This window comes from Lactuca sativa, chromosome 2, assembly GCF_002870075.4.
Source record: "Lactuca sativa cultivar Salinas chromosome 2, Lsat_Salinas_v11, whole genome shotgun sequence".
NCBI lineage: Eukaryota > Viridiplantae > Streptophyta > Magnoliopsida > Asterales > Asteraceae > Lactuca > Lactuca sativa.
In genome coordinates, this window is record NC_056624.2 from 39,034,509 (window position 1) to 39,045,949 (window position 11,441).

Here is an 11,441-nt window from a genome sequence, read left to right on the forward strand (position 1 = left end):
AAACCAGGAGCATCCACTCTCCTGATATCTCCTTAAACATAAACCCTAATGTACACAAACTTGTTCGGAAAAGTGTGAAAATCACTGAAACTGAACTGGCTCCTATGTAATAGATGATGTTCATACAAATGGAAATTTCGGGTTGTCACATGTGGCCTGCGATACTGTTTTGCTTTGTATGCTTCCCGTCACGTTCAAAGGTGCTGCAAAGGATTGGCTCAAGTCACTCACTCCAGGACCCATCACTACATGTGCTAAGATGAAAGAAGAATTTATTGATCAATTTTGCCCTCCCTCAAAGATAGCCAAACTAAAGAAAGTTATTGCCAACTTTGAACAACAAGTTGGAGAGTCATTATACAAGGCGTGGGAGAGATACAAAGGCTTGCTAAGAAACTGCCCGCATCATGATCTAAATAGTCAACAAGAAGTCTCTATTTTCTATGATGGTGTGAATTTAATCACAAGGCAGCTTCTTGATTTGCAAGGACCTCTCACAAAGAAGCCACCCTCGGAAATCAAGGAGTTAATTGAAGAATTCTCTAAGCATTCTAGAAAATATATAATTCTAGGAATAATCCAATTAGAGGGGAGGTGAATTCTGTTTTTGAGGACATGGCAGCAATGATGGCAATGTTGAAAAGCATGGATAGGAGGATGGATAAGATGGATCAAACAATCCATCCTATTCGGGTTGGATGTGAGAATTGTAACGGACCTCGTCTTACTAGAGATTGCGATTTGGATGAGAATGGAAACAAGAAAGCTCAATTTTTCTATTCAAGCGGAGATAAATTTGATAATGATTGGCGAAAACCGAAGAAAGAATGGCTACCATATGATGAGTACAAAAAGGCGAAGGAGGAAAAGTTTAGACAACAAGCAAGGGGTTTTTACCAAATGGAGGAGCCGGTGCAAGAAAGGAAACCAATCTTGGAAGAAATGCTCACTAAATTCGTAGCTGCATCTGAGAAAAGACACAATGACCATGATGCTACAATACAAGATACAAGAACAATACTAAGGAATGAGCAAGCATCTATTCATAACAATGAGAAACAGCTAGGGCAGCTGGCCCAACAAATAAATCGAAGGAAACAAGGTGATCTTCCAAGAAATGCCGAAAAGAATCCATGAATGGAGCATTTGAATGCTATAATAACTAGTTCTGAAAAAAATTTCACTCCTCTGACCCCTACCCAGAAGGCCTAAATAAAGGTGCAAGCAGAAGAAACAGGAAATTCGAATTCAGCAAAACCTAACTCGACTCGTCGAGTCCCAGTCATGGACTCGACGAGTCCAAGGCCTGATGACAAAACTATTTATTCTTTAAATCCTTCTAGTCCACCTTTGCCATTTTCGATTCGAGCCATACCTAATGATCAAGTTAAAGAGTATAGGAAGTTTTTGGAGCATGTAAAGTCCCTTCAAGTCAACATTCCATTTGTTGAAACGATACTTCAAACAATTAAATATGCAAGCTTGTTGAAGAGTCTCTATTCTTCTAGAAAACATATGGCAGAAGTAGTTGAAATAGTATTGAATGAGCTGCCAGTAAAGAGGGGTGATCCGGGAAGCATCTCCATACCTTGTCAATTTGGGAACATAATTGCCACTCATGCGTTGGCCGATTCGGCTGCAAGTATTAATCTAATGCCATATTCTTTCTTAAAGAAGCTAAATTTACCAGAGCCAAAGCCGATTCATATGAAGATCCATCTAGCCAATAAGACAATAATACATCCAAAAGGAGCATGCAAAGATCTTCTCATCAAAGTCGATAAATTTGTGTTCCCCGTGGACTTTGTAGTGCTTGACATGGAAGAAGACCCTAAAGTTCCAATCATTCTTGGGAGACCATTCTTGAATACCGCTTGTGTATTAGTCGATGTGTGCGAATCTAGTGGTGTTTAAAGTAGAACAAGAGAAAAAGCATGAAAGGACAAAAGACGGAAAAGTTTCCTCAAAAGATTTGGATGATGAAGTGTTAGAAAGAGAGTTTGCGCTTTTATAAGAAGAAAATCCAAATGAATTTCTATTACCTTCTGGAGGGAATTTCGATGCTGGAAAAGATTTAAAAGAGATAAAAAAGGTTGCTAGAGGAAGCTGGTTCAAAAAGAAACAATAAAAATTATGGAAACCTCCCCGACTCACCGAGTAGCATCGACTGACTCGACGAGTCCAAACGACAACTTCAAAAATGATGAAGATCTTGTCCTGCTACTTACAAATCCCCTTTCTGGCCTTGACAGGCACACTTTTCCTGATCCTTTGGAAAGTCCAATAGAAGAGAGTGAAATTGTTGAAAATTTTTGTGACTTCCAACACGCACAATTGGCTTACCTTGACACGATGATGCAAAAAGAGGAAGCAATTCAACTTGACAAGAAGGTAATCTTAGGAGAAAAGGAGAATGAAAAGGCTTGGAATGATGACATGAATAACTCATCCATTGAGTCACACATGGTTAAGTAAGAGATTGAGTAAACTAAAATCAAAAGAACCAAAACTCGAGCCCGAGTTTCTACTAATTATGAAGTATTTACATTTGAATTACCAGATTCTTTAGTAGGTGACGAAAGTGAGGAAGAATCCTTCATATCAAGTGATGATGAAGTGGCAACTGTACGGGAAATCGAGATTGACAAAGAAGAAGTACAAAAGATGGGTCCAAAGAATGGGGTGAAGAAGAAGAAGGTTGGGAAACAGATCAAGTATGCAATTGAAGACGATGCAACAAGGAAAAGGAAAGAAGAATTGCGACGAGCATATAAGACAAAGATACACGTTACAAGACAAAGTATAAACAACAAAAGATTAAGCATGAATTCCTGATGAAGGAAAATGAAGAATTATAGAACGGGAAGGAGTCCAACTAACGACTCCTCAAAAAGAAGCGCTTAACGGGAGGCAACCCGACAAAAGAGTTTGCTTTTCTTTTCTTTTTCCATTTTATTTTTCATTTTTTTAAGTTTTATTTAGGATTTTCCTATTTCAATCTTCATTTTTATCCATAAATGATTGCTTGAGGGCAAGCAATGCCCAAGTGTGGGGTTGCTGGCATTTAATTTTAAAATTTACACTCAAAACTTTAACAGAATGAAAAACTTGCCGATTCCCTCAACTTACTCGGCGAGTCCATTTGTTAAGTCTCGATTATACACGGAATCGCGTTACTACTCGGTGAGTAGGTTTATCTACTCGGCGAGTCCACGTATATACTCGAAAAAAAAACTTTCATTTTTACATTATGTAAAAGCGGTTTTACCCTAATTGTAAAACACTTTCAACAATTCATCCAGCCACCACCCTTACATGACGAGCAAGTTCCTCTCAAGTTTCCATCTTGATTTCTTCTAGTTTCTTGCCATTTAGACTCAAAGGTAATCTTTTTCACCCTTAATCTTGTAAAAGCTGCAACCTTTGGTAGATTTACAGCTTTAATATCTACAAAATCCCAATTTTGACTGAACTTGGATTTTAGGGTTTTGAGTTCTTGTTAAATTAGGACATTTTAGACAAAAATTACTTGAATATTTATGCTCCTAGGACATACTGAAGCAAACCCCTGGAGTAATTTATAGGTTTGGTAGGTTAATTCCATCCAACAGATTTGGAGTCGTGATGTTCGTCCTACTCACCGAGTCTGTTCGTGGACTCGGCGAGTCCATGCTGTTGATGGCCAGAATCTGACAATTTTTATTTTCCTATTCTTTCTTTATGGTTTTCTTGGTTGTGTTGTGCAGAAAACATGTCCAGGAGGGGACAAACTTCAAGAGAAGGCAGCCATGGGGACATTCAGTGGCTTAATTTTGCTCAAATAACTTCAAAGTCTTCACTTGCACTTGTAAAAAACAAGCTGGAGGCATTGAAGCACAAAGAGATTTACGTTCCTAATGAATTAGATTGGGCATGGATAGGACAAGCTGGGTTGGAGGAAGAGTTGAACCGTTATTGGGTTAAATCTGTTGAGGTTAATGGGGTAACAATAATTTGTGATGGGTGGATTCGATTATTCAAGGTTCAAGAACCCATGGATCAAGAGCTGTGCTGGGAGTTCTTTGCCACCATCTCGTTCCGGGGTGGTAATGACTACTACAATCCGAATGTTATTTCATTCTGTCTTGGAGGAGAGCTGCGTTAGTGCAGCATTGCAGAGCTGGCATGGAGGCTTGGTATTTACGATCAACATGTGATAATGTCTGAGACTGTTGATTCATTCTTGGAACAGTGCCATAAAGGCTTGCCTGAAGAGGTGGTTGCATCAACTTGGTGGACCACAATTGCAAACCGGGTTTACATTCCTTCATCCTCCCAAGAGGGGAGCATCTGTTCCCCGATTCATCACTTGATACATCGTCTGATCGCAAGTTCTATTAACATGCGAAAGGATGACGATAAAGTCCCTACTCTTGACATTTTCTACAGGTGGAGTATTATCACTCCTAATGTCTTTTGCAATTTTCCATATTGTATGGAAAAATATTTAGCAAAAGTGGCATTTAAGGAGCGGGTCACTTCAAAGATTAACAGGGGCATGTTTTTTACGAGGCTTGCAAGGATTTATGGTATTTTGGACCAACAAGGGGCACGAGCATTAACAATGATTCCTAGTCCTCCCTTTACCACAACATTATTCAGGAGAGCTAGGATTATTGAGGATTTTGGTGGGGGCATATTTCTATCCCTACTGATGATGGACCACTAGTGCCGGAGGAACTGGGAAGAAGGGTGAGACAAAGGAGAGAGTGAGTCTGGGAAGACCCACCGATTATTCTGGTGGATGAAGAGTTACCCATGGATTGGTACAACATTGAGTTGAGAAGGTACCAAGATGACCTTGGGAGAGGCGTGAATTATATTAACGAGTCATTTGTTTATTTATTTTAACAAATGAATTTCGCATCAAGGCCGGGACCCGGATTCCCATTATCCCATATGTGTCAAGTTGGGACGAAAGAATGCTAGCAAGGAGAAACCAAGCTGGAGGGAGTGGGCTGCAAGGAGATGAAGAGGAAGTTGAAGATTGAAGATTGATTTTGTGTTCAATTTGGATGCTTAAAAACAATTTGTTTTGTTTGTTCTTCTTTTGGTTGTTTGGAACTCTAACTTTTAGGACGTTAAGTAGGATTTTTTATCACTTGTGGTTGTTCTTATTTTCAGATTGAGGCTAGGATGCATGCAAGAGTTTCAAGTGTGAAGGCGAGAGTAAGGGTCGGTTCTGGAAGAAAATGAGCTATTTTTGAGTTTAAGGTTGAGTCCTTTGTCAACAGAGGGTTTAAGAGAGTTGCTTATTAAATAAAAATGAAAGAAATACACTAAATTATTATACCCAACCACAACAGTAACGGATTCAAACATAGAAGACATATTTATCACTCAGCGATGTACTCGCCGAGTGCATATTTTGGGCTCAGCGAGTCCGCTTATGAAACCATAACTTTTCTGCTAAAGCCATTATGCTCATCGAGCAGCCGTATTTACTCGGCGAGTCACTCAATATTTCACTATCATCATTTGGATTTTGACCATATTTGATATGGGTTTACTCATTTTCTTTCAAAGCTATTTCCCGAAGATTTTTCAAGACTATTTTCCTGCATATTTGGAGTTGTAACACACAAGATTTGACACCCAAAACATGGATGAGTTGTTCCCATGTTTAAAGTCAATTGAAGATGGAGCTTTTAAAGAAGAAAATCAACCTTGTAACTACTATCCCAGGGGAGTTTGTTCAAATTCTCTCTTTACTTTTAAGTTTTCATGCACACCATGCAATGCGGACATTGCATAAATTAAGTGTGAGGTAGGGGTTGGTTACATTACTTTAAATTTTAGTTAAATTTTGAAAATTTTGAAATTTTTGCATTAAAATTGCTAGGGTTAAATTAGGAAATATTGGTAAAAACAATTAGGAATCATGTTGGTATTGTGTTTGATGATTCATTGAAGACCCAAATGTTTAGTTGAGCCAATATACTTTATAATGCATTTGTGGCCTCCTTTACTCTAGTGAAATCATGGGACAAAAACACAACCTCGCTTGGTTTGAGGGATGCAAAATGTTTAGGATCGTGTACTTGAAATGTATCCAGGAAAATTATTATTTTTAACCAATAAGGGTTGAGGTTGAGCGCCCCAGCTTAAGCATGTAGGTATTGAGTAAAAAAAAGTGAGTACATGAAAAAAAAAGAGGGAATTACAATAAAAAGTTGCTAGAATTTTTGGAGTTATGAAGATTAACGTATGAGGATCAAAAATCAAAATCTCAAAAGTTCAAAAGTTAAAGATACCGAAAAATCAAAAGATGGTGAATTCAAGGAAATTAAAGTCAAATTATCAAGAGTGAAGAATTCCAAAAAGTTGTATGAGGGTATCAAGAATTGTAATTTTCTACTTTATGTACGCTTGGGTTGCTCAGCCAAAAATACCATGAGGTTAGGAGGTTTTCTGCAGATGGATTCGGAGGGATGCATAAAATGAGCATTGTCAAAAGAAGTGGGCGGGTGTTTATGAGGATTATTAGTATTTAGAATTAAGGGGGATCCTTAGGAAATTTTAGACACAAATGCATGCGTTCGGTCTTGGCATGATGGTTGGGTTCGATTGGGATTGTCTTCTATGATGCTAGCATGTTTAAAATTCAGTTTTGCTTGGGGGCAAGCAAAAGTCAAGTGTGGGGTATTTTGATATGTGCATGTTTAGCCCTATATTTAGTATATTTTTTATCATTTATTAGCTAATTAATTGTATATTATGGAAAAAAGATACTTAATTATGTTTGAATTATATTTTCAATCCAAAAGAAGTGCTCGGATGAAAAAGGAAGTAGGAGTTGCTATCGAGAAACTTTGGAGTGAACAAAAGAAGAAATGACCAAAAACCACAAAGGACTCGGTGAGTCTGACGTTGACTCGACGAGTTCCCACAAATATTCGCGAAGCAGAAGAGTCCTTGCCTTGCCGTACACGAGGATTTAATGAGGGACTCGACGAGTCGAGTAGAATCTATAAAAGGAGCCTTCCAGATCGATACACGAAAATTCTGAGAACCATAGAGAGAGGAGCTGCGATTTAGAACAAAGAGAGGCATCTGGAAGAGTGAAGATCCAACCTAAGTCCAATTTTGAAGGATAATTAAGGCATAATTCGATTTCTGTTAACTAGATTAAGTACCTAAACCATGTTCATGTTACTAAATTTCGTTTTTTAGTTTTCTACTTCCTTAATCATGAGCTAAACTTTTAGCTTCTGTTTGGGCAAGACAATTTTAAGGCTTTGGTTTGATTAATGGTAGGATTAACTTTGAATTGGTGATTTTGTTCAATTAAGCTTGTTAAAGATCCTTACGCATTAACCATAATTGTTTTCTGTTAATTGGAAGGCAATTAGTTTGCATGAACATCTCTTAATTGTTTACCTCATGTGATTTATGTGAACACTTTATTATGTGCCTAGGATTAGCGAATTTCAAACTAGGATTAATTAGAGAATGGGTATGTTAATGTGTGAGCTTGTTTGATTAACCAACAACAAGAGGCTAATTGAATTTTTAATTTGATTAACCATTACAAGTCTAATTTAACCTGAATAAATAACCTAGAGAATTAATTAATTTAGACAACTGGCCATTGCCTGAATTAGTTTATTTTCTCAGGATTAGCGATAGTGAATGTGAACCTAATCACCTGAATCAGTAGCCATTGAAATGTTAATCCATTGCACTATTACCATTAAATCAACCATAGGATCAATTGAGTCGAACCTAAACAAAAGTCCCTTTAGATATTGAATTTAGTTGGTCTTTGCTTGCTTAGTTGTTAGTTAGTTATTTAGTTTAACTTTTAGTAAGTTTCTAGTCTTGTAAAACTAGAGAAAACCCCACTTTTATTATTTGTGATTTTGATTTTTTAGATAATTTTAGTAATTATTTTAATTGCCGTTCCCTGAGTTCGATACCATGCTTATTAGATCTATACCACCAATTCACAGGTCCACTACCTTCTGTGTGATTAAATTACAATTTAGAAGTAGGAATAAAATTAGTTGGTTTAACACACATCAACCCTCTAGTAATCAAATCAGTTATTACTTGGAGGTTAGTTCAGTTGACTCATTATTACAAAAGTAAATCTATGTTATCTAGGTTGCGAGTTTTATAACCATACATTAAATTGATATGACACGTAACGGGGCCAGTATCCTTTATGACTTTGACACCCCAGGCATGTCTGCCTAACTGTATCTAGCAGTTCAGGTGCAGGATAGTCAGTTCCATATTGATCTATACATAACAGTCACGCTCTCCCTACAAGATATTATGGTCATAAGTGCTAGTCCTACACTCAGGATTTCGGGGGAGTGTTACCAAGGACGTGTCTCCAACATTAGACTAACAAATTTACAAGTAATAATATAGAAAATCCTTTTATGATTAATATGAATCCCATATAAAATAATATATTTTTATGACATGATTCATAAGTTAGTTACCCTAGTTTTGGAAACTGTTTCTACAAGTTGATTTCTTAATCATTTGGTAAAACTTGTTTTCCATGTTAAAAGCATACTGAAAATATAGTTATCTTAAACAAAATAATATATTTTGAGCTCAAGTTTCCTTGTACTTTTACGTGCATTCCCCCCCCCCCCCCCCCTTAAAACATGAAAAACTTGGAAAAATGTAGGGGTGTGAACTCACCTTGAGTTGATGGTCTGAAACAATGATCGATGATGAGTGCTTAGAGAAGCCTTGAAGACAATTAGATCCTATTTAACATGTAATAACACATACATGTAGTAAAAATTAGTGTATTTCACGACTAGATATAACGGGAAACCACTCTAAGGACTTGGGAAACACTTGAACTAAGTGTTAAAACCTTATGTGTTTGAGTAAAGGAGCTGTATGGCCACCCTAAGGGTGTGTGCGGCCATGGGTGTATGGTGCATGAATGTATGGTTGTACACTCATGATGAGGTGTGCTTTTGTGGCGTTTCTAAGGTTCTACAAGCATCCAAGGAGTGTTCTAGGTCCCATACTTAGTGGTTTTTCAAGTTTAAGGCCAAATATGAACATCAAAGTGGGTGTTTATGATTCTGGGAGCTGTGTCCACCGTTACAAGGGGTGTGCGGCCGTACAGAGGAGTGTGCAGCCGTATACTCATCATCCTTGCCGAAAATGTTGATTTTCAAAATCAAGGCTATGGTCATTTCAAACTACAAGATAGAGGCCAAATTCTCACTTTGGAGGGGCTTTAAGGTGTGTATGGCCGACCTTATGAAGGTGTGCGGCCGTACACCTTCAAAGGATGAAGAACTAGGACTAAAACATGAAGAATCAAGGAAATCTTTCAAGTATAACATGCTAGGGGATGAATCACTTATGTTTTTTATGCCTTTGGAGTGTTCTTGGATAAAGATTCTAGAGAGAGAAAGCAGCGGTGTGCAGCCAAAAGAAGAAAACAATGAATGAGAGGGGTCTCCTCATATTTATAGGGGTGGGTGACCCACCACCTCGGGCTTGTGGTTGATCTCACACCCCCAAACCAGAACAGTGTAATCGTTCGAGGGCGGATGACTTCATGTAGTATCATAACGGTTGAATACATAGTAAAGAAAGTAAAACAACCATCATATATACAATTTAAAAGTTACATTGTTAAATGATACTATTTTCAAAACAAATTACAATATGATGACAAAATGAGTTTAAACTGACGCCTTAGCGTCACTTCTCCAAAAGTTTAAGTTTACCTGTATTACTAAATCTCTGAGAAATACAAGTAGATTTGAAAGGGTATATCAGCATTTAAGCTGGTGAGTTCATAAGTATTTAATGTCAATGTTTGTATAAAATCGAATGAAATTGTTTGCAGTTGTTTGAAAACTCCTAGAAAATTCCGTATTTCCTACTAGTATAAAAGTAGTCTTCTACCAAGACCAGACTGTTTTTGAATGTTTGCTTCTAGAAATCCAATATTTTTTCATAAGTGTGTGGTAGTTTAAAACTTCCAAAACTGTAATGTAATAGTGTTTTTCATGCCTAGAATAGTTGATTTATGTATGTATAAAATCACTAAGGCATTTGATAACCCCGTAAATCAACGTGTTATTAATACTCCATGTGAGTTTTATAACCATGCTATTGACCCAGACTGCTTATAACAACGTTCTTCAGGCGTTGGAATGTTATGACGTTTGTTACCCCAGACCTGCCGGTCTAACTATAGCTAACAGTTTAGGTACAGGATTGTCAATCCCATATAAATCTATACATAAGTATCACACTCTCCCTACAAGAGAGTATAGTATATAATACAGGACTTTAACTGCATAATTGATAGTACATGATGTTGAATGTCTCACAAAACTTAGTATCAAATAGATTTACGTATGAAAAGTCCAATTATTCTTGTATATGAAAGTATTTCCTTGATATAGTACTTATAGTATGTAAAATCTCATGAATATCTAGTAACCTATACCTATTATAGTTTTTCCAAATGTGTGATTCGTTTGTATGATAAACCCTAGTGTAGTGTCGACTTTGTATGTAAAGTATAGCATTGGTAATAACATTATTGTACATTTATACTCAAAATATAAATAAAGTGTTTGATATTTATATAACAACATGTTTCATTCCGAAAAGACAAAGTGTTATCATGATATGTTGTATGAGAATGTTTTCGTATGATAGTTATAAATCACATATGATTTATTATATAACAAAAGTATAGCAATAGATTGATGTTTTCACATGAGGATAACCGTGTGTGTACTTTTATTCCCCCCCCCCCCTTAAAATTGTATAAAAGCATTTACAAAACATTTGAAAACGCAGTTATAGGGGTATGAACTCACTTGATAGATTGAAGAAGGTGAGACGAAAACCGAGCAAAACTTCGACAGGAGAAAGTAGATTTCTCAGGATTCTCGGGAATCTCGGGAGCGTAAAAACTTCTTTCAGGACATGGGTATGAAAACTGGGACTTCGGGATATTCCTTGCCACCAAAACGGGGTAAAAACGCAAGAGAAGGAGAGAAAATGAGCAATTATGCCCGGAACCCTCTTACCCTTTATATAGGGGCTGGAAACCATCGGTACGCGTGGCATACCTCTAGGTTATGTTAGGCGTACCGGACATCATGCATGACGCACTTCGGATGGGAGGTCCGATGGGTGAGCCTGTTGGCCGATGGGACGAGGCTCCTATCCTCTGGTACGCGGAGCGTAATGTGATTTTTCCAACTTCAAAAATCTGTAAATTCTTCATCCGACGTCCGTTTTTGTCTGTCTTTTTACCGTTGTACTACTATTGATGAGATCTCTGATTCTCGTTTAGGTTGTTTCGGCTAAAAATCGCTCGATCTCTATTTCGGGTTATTCGCTGTCTACCGCTACCCCGAAACTTCGAAAAATCATAACTTCCTCATACG

At 37.4% G+C, this 11,441-nt stretch overlaps 1 non-coding gene across 1 annotated transcript; it reads right to left on the bottom strand.

Annotated features, from left to right (window-relative positions):
* Positions 1 to 307: 307 nt before the first annotated feature.
* Positions 308 to 414, bottom strand: LOC111886734 (small nucleolar RNA R71). Its single transcript, XR_002848537.1, has one exon. It is a non-coding gene; the product is annotated as a small nucleolar RNA R71 (small nucleolar RNA).
* Between the last annotated feature and the right edge of the window lie 11,027 nt (positions 415 to 11,441).